The 10,853-nt window shown below is 34.6% G+C and overlaps 1 non-coding gene across 1 annotated transcript; it reads right to left on the minus strand.

Annotated features, from left to right (window-relative positions):
- Nucleotides 1-6,115: 6,115 nt before the first annotated feature.
- LOC118652397 lies at nt 6,116-6,277 on the minus strand. Its single transcript, XR_004966627.1, has one exon. It is a non-coding gene; the product is annotated as a U1 spliceosomal RNA (small nuclear RNA).
- Between the last annotated feature and the right edge of the window lie 4,576 nt (nt 6,278-10,853).

A 10,853-nucleotide genomic window follows, 5' to 3' on the forward strand; every position in this document is an offset into this window, starting at 1 on the left:
GAGCCTGACTTCTGGCTCATTCGTTGAGCATCTGCTCCCTGATGGTCCGTGCATGTCATAGCGACTGGTTAACCATCTACCGCCTGATAGTCAGTGCAAGTCATAGCGAGCATTGTACGACCTTAGCATATCATTAGCATATTATGGTTTGATTGGTTAAACAGACAATTAGACAGCATGTTAGACTTTTATTATATAGGATGTTTTATTTCTCAAATGACAAATTATTAAAAAACCAATTATTGAAATTTTCAAAAGAAATTATTTTCCTATTCTATAACTTGTATTTATACCTTCTTCTTTTGTAGAATAATGCTATTTATCAATGGCCATTCAGTGAGTTATCCTGCCACATTAACTTCATTTCTAGTCCAGGAACATAGGAAGAAGACTACAACACTGACTCCATGGGTCACATCAGAGGTAAGTTCTAAGGCTTAACTAACATATGTTACATTTTTAAGACCAAGAACACAAACTTTTATAGAAAAGAGTAGGTACAGGGGCCTTAAAGTGACCTGTGTAAATGTGGGATCCTGAAGCTTATGGTGTAGCCTTATTTGATAGGTCTTAAGCCTTATTAGCCTCATGGTATTAGCCTCCTACTATGGATCTTTGCTAGTTGATTAGCTCTGCATGGAAGTAAATCCACGGCTAAGTATCGCACATTCTTTAAGGCTCTGTTCCATAGTCACAGTTTCAACAACGTCTACACTATCTTATCATATCCTCCAGCAGTCCTGGATCCACTTTAAATCTCTCTTTTTCTTTGTGCCAGGTTGCATATCTTCTAACATACTGCATAATTATATTAGTCATTATGTTGTTTATTTACCCCAATAGAAATTAAGGTCTATAAGGGCAGAGATTTTTTCATTGTTTGGTTTATTGATGATTTTCAAATGCTTAGATCATTATCTGGCACATGGTACACACAATAAAAAATAGTTAATTAAAGGAATAAAGAGGCAGTCTTTTCACCAATGATTTCTCCATACTGTGCCCATTATTAATTCTCTAAAAACATGTTAGCTTGATAACTTCTTTCAAAATTTTTAAAATTGTTTACCATGAATGGTTTCCTGCTGAAGTTAAACATCAAATTCTTAATATGACCTACACACCCTTTCTAATCTGATTCAGTGCTCTCTCCAATTTCCTTCCAAGTCATCTTCTAAAAATCTCAACACAGTATTCCTCCTAAACTGCATTTCCGCCTCATTCAAATGCTCACTTTATTTTCTCCTTCACATTCTCTCCCCATAACCAAACATGTCAAACCCAAAGGCTAACATGGGCCAAATAAATGAGGCATGTGGCCTGCAGGCCTCGAGTTTGACATGCTTGGTCTACAATCTTTCCCTCCTGCTCTCTTTAATCACACACACACACACACACACACACACACACACACACACACACACACACACAGAATCTTCTTTACTAGATTGTAAGCTGCTTGAAGGGAAATAAAATTATCTTCATAATTATAAATTTAGTATAGTGACTGGAAATGGTAAATATTAAACTAGTATTTGGTGAATACATTAAGTTAACCTATTATCTAACTGGAAGTTCCTATGTGAAGATCTTTCAATAGCATATAAAAACATTTTAAAAAGGTTTGCATCAAAAATACCTGAAATTACAATTTTCACTAAAGAAATATAAGCTGTATTATAAATAAAAAATACCAAAAATTATGAAAAAGTTTCAATCTTCCTATCTTCTTCATTAAGTATGTAATGAAAACCCTCCATCTTTCTTCTTAAATCATTTTCTATTAAGAGTGTGCAGACCCCCAGGCCTCCAGGTGATTGGAAACTGATATTCAATACAACATTTTCTGAATCTAGACTTCCTTGCACCCACATAGTCTTTGAGATCAGCATTACTCACACATTGTCTATTGAACATTGTGTGTACCATAAAAACATCCTAGCCTTAACCTTGGGAAGCTTCCCTGTGGGAAGAATGGATAAAGGTTCTAATCCTTATATTCTCTTGTTAGACATCATGTTCTATATTTTTTTTTCTTTCAAAATAAATTCACCTTGTTATATGACACTGATAAATTTCTCCCCAAGTCTAGTGCATGTGGCACCAGCCTTGCATGACATTGGAACAATGGGAACTCAAACACATTGCTGGTGGGAATGTAAATGAGGAAAGCAATTTGTGGTGGAATTTTTCTGTATCTGCTAAAACTGAAGCTGTGCATACACTTTGAACAGCATGGCCCTTAGCTCTGTACCTAGAGAAATGGTGTCAGATTCACAACATGAAAATCCATTGCATCAGTGTGTATGATAAAAAAAAAATATTCAAAATATTCGTTCAATGTTAAATCAATAAATATTCTGAGGTATAATCATAAGGTATGAAATAGATAATAAAGTTATCAATATAAATTACACAACCACGTAGAGTGGAAATGTTATAGAATAATATATACAGTATGTATCATACGGCTTTTAGACATAAGGAAATACAAAATACAAAAATAACATTTTTTCTCTAAGCTAAAAAATGAAAATTTACCTTAATTTGAAATTCTGTGTCCTTGATGAAGTATCAGTGAGGATTCCTTTTTTGCTCAGGAAGCAAAGCCTTAAAAAATCCATACACATCCTCTGCCTTTTTTTTTTCATTGGATTGTTTGGTGTTGAGTGTGTGGGTTCTTTATATATTTTGGATAGTAACGCCTTCATGGAGCTGTTGTTTGCAAATATCTTCTTCCATTTGGCTGGCTGCCTTTTTCTTTTTTTAGTGGTTTATTTTTCTGTGCAGAAGCTTTTTAGTTTCATATAGTCCCATTAATTTATCTGTGCCTTTATTTCCCTTGCCTTTGGGGTCAAATTATAATATCTCTAAGACTAAGGTCCATAAGTTTAGTATCTATGTCTTCTTATATGTAATTTATTGTTTTAGGTCTTATATTTAGGTTTTTAGACCATTTTGTGTTAATTTTTGTACAAAAAGCAGTCTCATTTCTGTATGGTAATGGAAAATGATCTGAATTTGGGTGGTGGGCACACAATGCAGTATGAAGGTCATGTAACATAGAAAACTACATCTTATTAATCAGTCACCCGAATAATTTTTAAAAATCCAATACACTCACAGAGTGAGGTGTAGATGAAATATGTCATCTAAACTTGCCTGTCTGTTACCAGAAATTTTTTGCTAGAGTTAATTATAAGAGAAGCTGCTAACTAAGTGGATTTGATAAGCTGGGAACACAGATTTCCCTAACTATTTATGGCAATCATGCCTGTCACCTGAGGAGAGCTTGGCAGATATAGAGGGGTTAATTTTGATTTCAACATTTTCTTTACCCATTAAATATAAACAATGTTTTTAGTTTAAATGCCTTTTTTAGCACATTTGTTATCTCACAAATTGTTGAGAATAGTTAAGCAATTATTTAAAATCATTAAATGAATATTAATATTGGAGCATTTGCATTAGGGATATCAATAGTCATCATGAAATTGGAATTCCTAAATCAGTGTGTTATAAATAAAGAATGGAGAGAAAAATCAAGAAAGTAGATTATAGGACCTCAGTGAAAAATTGCTTAACATTTATTGTCAAAATAATTTAGACACCTACTCAAATCATTTAAAAATAAATACCATAAGGAATAATGAGTGTAATATAAAAATTAGAGTACAAGTAAGTAGAGGTAAACTAGCATTTATTTTCTGAAATGGGAAAATAATTATAAATAGACCAAAACCAGTTTAAAAGTAATTCATATCATTAATTCAATGAACACAGATTAACACAACTTTTGAGCTATTTTCCGTATGAGTTTATAAAGAAATAATTTCTTATGCTAAATGTTGTAAAATTTGTATTAAGTTAACATTATAATGCATTCTTGAGAATAATATACTTAATTTTAAAGCTTCTTGAAAAAAATTAGTAGGTCTTTCCATAGCTTACAAATTTGTATATACTCAGTAATTCATTTACTGAGTTTAACTCAGTAATTCCTTTTTCCGGAATTTTGAAGAATTATCTTTGAAACTTAGGTATTAATATACACAGTTATGTTATCCCAGTTTTATTTTTAATAACAAAAATAAACACTGTGTTCATCTATGGTGAATTGATTAAATAAATTATGACACAGTATGGATTACTATGCATTTATTAATGGTTTTATTTAAAATGTGTGATGAACTATGATTACAAATTATTACATAGTAATAATTGCAAGGTCCAAAAATACTATATGTAGAATTATTCAAAATGTATATCCCTAAAATATGAGAAATATGGACAGTAATTATTTTTGTGAAACTTGATTAGTGCCATCAATTTTTGTTTTCTGCATGTTATCTATGGTAAACATGTATTTCCTTTACATCAGAATGAAACCAAAATCTAAAATAATACAAACATTATAGTTTAATGACTGCAGTTACATATATATATATATATATATATATATATATATATATATATAATGAAAATGACTAGATGTTCAGATTTCACATTCTTATATCACACAGGTAAGAGTACGGCAAAGCTTTTCTTTAAAATAGTGTCAAGAAAGTGCATTCAATTAACATAGATAGCCCACTGGAAAGTGAAAAGACTAGTAAAATTTCTAGAATAATATTACTATTTTTTTTTTAATGAAAGAAACTAGAGGATCCATTTTTATTTTGTAACTAATTATACTGTATAACTTATAGTTGAAGCAAAAGCATAAATGATATTTTAGCAAATAAAATATTTTATGCTCTAAGTTCCTATTGCTGCTATGAAATATTCACAAATTTGGTAGCTTAAAAACATCACAAATGTCTTAGTGTAAAACTTTGGAGGGCAGAATCCCCAAATGAGATTCATTGGGCTAAAATTAATTTATCATCAGGCCCATGTTCCTTCTGGAAGCTCCAAGATTGATTTCTTTCCTTTTCCAGCTTATAAAAGTTTTCCGAATTTCTTAATTTGTGGCTCCATGTTACTCTGATGTCTACTTCTGTTGTCGTTTTTCCTTTATCCCTTTTCTCCTGCTATCACATGGCTTTTCCTCTCTGCTTCCATTGCAACACAATATTCTCTCACTCTGACTGCTGCTTCCCTTTTGTAAGGCCCCTTATGATTATTTTAGGCTCATAATTCGCCCATATCAAAAATCGTTAACTTAATCCACCTGCAAGGCCTCTTTTGCCTTATAAGGTAACATATTCACAGGATTCAGGGATAAAGGTATGGCCATGTTTTGGGTGCCTATTTCAGCCCAACATATGCTCATTGAAGATTAATATTAATCTGGAAGATCAACTAAAATAGCTTTTTGTGGTCTAATATAATTTTTTTTTCTCTTTGTTTGATACATGGGTAATTTCCAGTTAAATTTGTGACAATTTTAGAAGGTTAAATAAGTACATTGACTTTAGTGAATAGATTAGTTGAGAGACTAAATAGCTTTTATATATTTGACAAACTCAATGACATATCAGTGAAATATACACACAAATTATTACATGTAAGATAAATCAATAAGATACATCAAATTTATTTAGATATCTTCTTCTTAAACATCATCTTGAGGATCTATAACTTTATGAGTCTAAATACATAACATTTGTACCAGTCAAATTTTATGATTAGTTAGAAAATTTTATTTATATTATTTACTATTCAAAATACATTGACATTATTTAGTATTCAAACAAGTGTTCTTATAGTTAAGTGAAAAATGTGCTCTTGGAACCAATGAAATTAAAAGTCTAAGCAATTAACCAATCTCAGTGATTAACTGCCTCTTTTCTAAGTAAGTAGAGATTAGGTAATGTATTTAGCATGCCTATCCGCTTTCAAATTTTGAAGACCAAGACATGAATAATTACAATTTGAAGTTTTTGTATATCAATCAGGGTAGAGAAGAGTTCGATTTTAAATGCCCAGAGTTGTCATAAATAGCCCAAATTAGTTGAAATGGCCATTGATTTCCTTATAAGTACATGTGTCCTTTAACCCTGGTCTAGTTATGAATCTAGTGATGTTAATTTACAGGGATGATGGATGGGCACTATAAAAATACATATATGTGATATTTTGCATATTTAAAATGATTTTTACTACTTTTTTAAGGGGAGAGTGTCAATGCAGTTCCCGACTACCACAAGTTATTCAGCTGAGTTTCCCAAATGTGGGGAAATCTCAGGGTCAGCACATCTGGAGTGCAATGGATTAGCCTTGCCCTGAGAAAGCCCCCTTCCTGACCATGGTATCTCCTCTGCCAGGTAAGTATTGATGTTCACTCTTTATATTCATAAAACGATCCCACATTTTAACTAATTGAAGATGTTTTACTTGAAATAATGTAGTCAATTACTAGTTTAAATAGTTGTATTACTAATTATTATGTAATTAAAATGTAAATAATGCTATGGTTGTAACTAATGAATGGAACCTGAAAACCAACTAGTCAGTTGATGAATTACATACCAATTTCTGTGCTTTTGGTAAAGTGGCTCATTTGCTTCAATATAACTAAACCTCAGATTAAATATATTTCTTGAATTATACCCTTTGTGTTGTATTTCACAGCTAGGGACAATGTTCCCAGCAACTTGTTCCTAAAGTATTCCCATTTTACAAAATGTGAAGTTGAGTTAGATAAGTACTGATTATGTATTTTTTAAGTAGGTTCAACTTACTTACTTCTAGGAAAATGTGAATAAAGGTTTATCCACTAATAAAAAATATATAGTTATTATAGAACTCATAGACAGGGATTAACTTTTAACAAGTTACTCTTTATATATGCCTAGGTTTTTATTACCAAACTAGAGGACCGATGCATTAAGATTTGTGCAAGAATAGGCCTTCTTTCCCTGGCTGCCAGCACTGCCCTCTCTATGGCCCGGAGCCACCTTCTGCCTTTGCGCTGCCCAAAAGCCTGGGGCAGCCAGGGTGGGGCGGAACACCTGCAAGCATCCCAGCCCGGCCTCTGCCATCTTTGTCACATCAATTTACATATCCCCTCCTTATTGGCTGTGGGCGCCACCATCTTTGTCATGAAGTGACTGTCACTTTGCATATTCTGTCTTTATTACATAGGATATCCTGTATAATAAAGAGGTAATATGCCAATTGACCATCACTCCAACACTCCAGATGGTCACCACCCATGTGGTCAAAGATGGTTGCCCCATGTGGACACAGGATGGCTGCTACAAGATGGCCAGCAGGGGAGGGCAGTTGTGGGCGATCAGGCCAGCAGAGGAGGACAGTTGGGGGTGACCAGGCCAGCAGGGGAGGGCAGTTGGGGGCAATCAGGCCAGCAGAAGAGGGCAGTTGGGGGTGACCAGGCTGGCAGGGGAGGGAAGTTAGTGGTGACCAGGCCAATTAGGGGCAATCAAACTGGCAGGGGAGCAGTTCGGTATCAATCAGGCTGGCAGGGGAGGGTAGTTAGGGGCAATTGGGCTGGCAGGGGAGCAGTTAGGTGTCGATCAGGCTGGCATGGGAGTGGTTAGGGGTGATCAGGCTGGAAGGCAGAAGCAGTTAGGGGCAATCAGGCAGGTAGGCAGGCGAGTGGTTGGGAGCCAGCAGTCCTGGATTGTGAGAGGGATGTCCAACTGTCCGAAGGGCAGTCTGACATCCCTTGAAGGGTCCCAAATTGGAGAGGGTGTAGGCTGGGCTGAGGGACACCACCCCCATGCACGAATTTCATTCATCGGGCCTCTAGTATACATATGTTAACACATTGTATGCGGGAAACATATTTATACGTTTTACGTTGACTGGTAGTAGAGCGTGGGACACGTATTAATACGTTTTTTATAGACTAGCGGTAGAATGCGGGTAATGTATAAATACGCTTATTTTTATACTTTTTTATTGCTCTAAAGGGATGCTAACATGTGGATATACAAATTCCAAAGGACAAAATTTGGGTCTCTAACACATACAATGGTGAATTACGTATGCACTTCCAGGTATAATGGTAATCAATCTATTCAACTGCAAAAATGGCCCGCACCACCTGTTAGCGCATGATAAAAACTACCTGCAAACAATGTGTAAGATGAATTCTCTTAAAATTACTATAGTCTGTGTTGTTTGAAAGAACAGGAAATCGGGTAATGAGCTGCATAATATAGATACCATCTTTGTTTTATTTCTTTTGTCAAAGATTAACCATCATTATTTCTAATTAAGATAAATTTTAGCAATAGTATAACTATATAGTATAGAATATTTAAAATTTTTAAAATATGATAGTCATTGTTATAATAATACAAAAGAGTTAACATAAAAAAAAACATTATTTCCAATATAACTCTGTGATCAATGTACCCTCTACTGGGGATTAATTAACCTTCCTTCTAACTGGCACATACTTTCTATTCATATGTTTATACCATCATACAAGGCGTGGGTTCTGGGGTCATTCCACTCCTCAGAGCCACTCTACATATCTCCATTCTGATTCATTACAAGTTAACCCAGTCTTGATTTTTGAAATTTGTGTTAGCAGTAATATTTGTTGCTGGACATGCAATGGTAAATGATGCTGATGTGATTTAGAATTATCCTGCTATATCAGTTAAAGTTTACAATTTAACACCACAAATACACTCAACCCTAAAGCAATACTGGAGTGGAAAGGAATGTAACATTAAGAAGGGGTTTATTCTTAATCCCTAAAATTTTAATAAATAAATTGGGCTTAAAAATGCATACTCAGTATTAATGTCATGCTTGAGTTATGCATTGCAATCTATTTTGACTCATTTTAGAGTCTCTCTTTCTCTCTCTCTCTCTCTCTCTCTCTCTCTCTCTCTCTCTCTCTCTCCATCTTTCTCTCTCTCTGCATCTGTCTCCATAGATAGATGATAGATAGATGATAATAAACACATATCCCTCAGATTAAGTAATTTCTGTTAAGTAGTAGGAAACCATTTATTCAATTTAAAGTTATATTTCAGAATTTTTGGAATTCTCTCTATCCCCTCTTCTTGGTTAAAAAATAAATAAAAACGTTAAACTGGTAAATGAAAAAGAACAAATGTTAAGAACCTGAAATTATAAAAAGTGTCCTCAGTAAAATTTATTGCATTACTTTCCATTGCTGATATAACAAATTACCACAAAATTAATGGCTTAAAACAATATAGACATGGTCTCTTATAGTAATGAACTTCAGAAATTCATAATGAAAATTAATGGGCTAAAATGAAAATGATAGCACCACTACATTCCTCTGGAGGCTTGAGGGGAGATAGTTGTTCCTTTGGTCTTTCCAGATTCTAGAAACCACCTGAATGTCTTCGTTTGTGGTCCCCACTCCTTCATTGAAACAATGCCCAGGCAAATTGTTCTCACCTGGCACCATTCTGGCTCCGGCTTTTCTGTTACCTTGCACTTTTTTTTTTTAATATATTTTATTGAGTTTTTACAGAGAGGAAAGGAGAGAGATAGAGAGTTAGAAACATCGATGAGAGAGAAACATTGACCAGCCGCCTCCTGCACACTCCCCACTGGGGATGTGCCCGAAACCAAGGTACATGCCCTTGACCAGAATCGAACCTGGGACCCTTCAGTCCACAGGCCAACGCTCTATCCGCTGAGCCAAACCGGTTTCGGCTGTTACCTTGCACTTTGATTACACTGATGGAGCTCCATGATGCAGGATGATTCCACTTGCCATCATCCTTAACTGAATTAAACATGTAGAATCCCTTTGTCCTGTAAAGTAATATATCTGCAGCTTCCATGAATCAGGATTTGGATCTCTTGGGCAGGGGCATTATTCTGCCTACTACATCTGTCTTCTAAAAATGCCCAGGCTAGTATGGCTCAGTGATTAGAGTGTCAGCCTGAGAACTGAAGGGTCACAGGTTAAATTCCCTGTCAAGAGCATACACCTGAGTTGCAAGTTTGATCCCTGTCCCTGGTCAGGAGGCAACCAACTCATGTGTCTCTTTTACATGGATCTCTATCTCTCTCCTTTTCCCTTCCTTCCCTCTTTAAATGTAGCTGAAAATACATTTAGAAATACACTACCAAAGTCACACTCTAAAAAATAATGACTTGATAAACTGGATTTCATTAAAATTAAAAATTGTTGCTCTGTGAAAGACATTGTCCAAAAAAAAGGAAAACATAAGCCAAAGACTGGGGGAAAATATATTTTTGGGGGGTGCAGGGGGATAGTTTTAAAAGACATAGCTAATAAAGGGCCATTATCCATAATATACAAAGAATTCAAAATTCAACAATGAAAAGCAAACAACCCAATTTTTTAAAGTGGACCAAAGACCTTAAGAGATACCTCACCAAAGAAGATATACAGATGGCAAATAAGCATATGAAAAGATGTTCCATCTGAAAAGGCTACATTCTATATGGTTTCTTTTTGAAAAAATATTTATCATTCTAAGTATTACTTATGTTCCCTTTTTTCCCACATTGAGCCCTTCTAACCTGCCCCGCCCCTCACCCCAGGCCTTTCAACTATATGACATTCTGGAAAAGGCAAAACTGTGGAGACTGTAGAAAGATCAATTGTTGCCCGGGGTTAGAAAGAAGAGAGAAATGAGTAGGTGGATTACAGAGGATTTTTAGGGCAGTAAAACTACTCTATATGATGCTGTAATGGTGGATATATGTCATTATATATTGGTTGGTAATGCATGTAACTTGCATAAATACTACCACAAATAAAATGTAGCCAATGAACATTTACTGTTTATTAACTTAATAGTTAAATAGAGATGGTTGGGATCATTTAATTAATAATTAAAAGACATAATGCAAGGGTGATTTAAAAAAAATACTAAGTACTTAAATATGACCTTTACTCATCTGCCTCTTGTTTT

Source organism: Myotis myotis, unplaced genomic scaffold (assembly GCF_014108235.1).
Source record: "Myotis myotis isolate mMyoMyo1 unplaced genomic scaffold, mMyoMyo1.p scaffold_m19_p_3, whole genome shotgun sequence".
NCBI lineage: Eukaryota > Metazoa > Chordata > Mammalia > Chiroptera > Vespertilionidae > Myotis > Myotis myotis.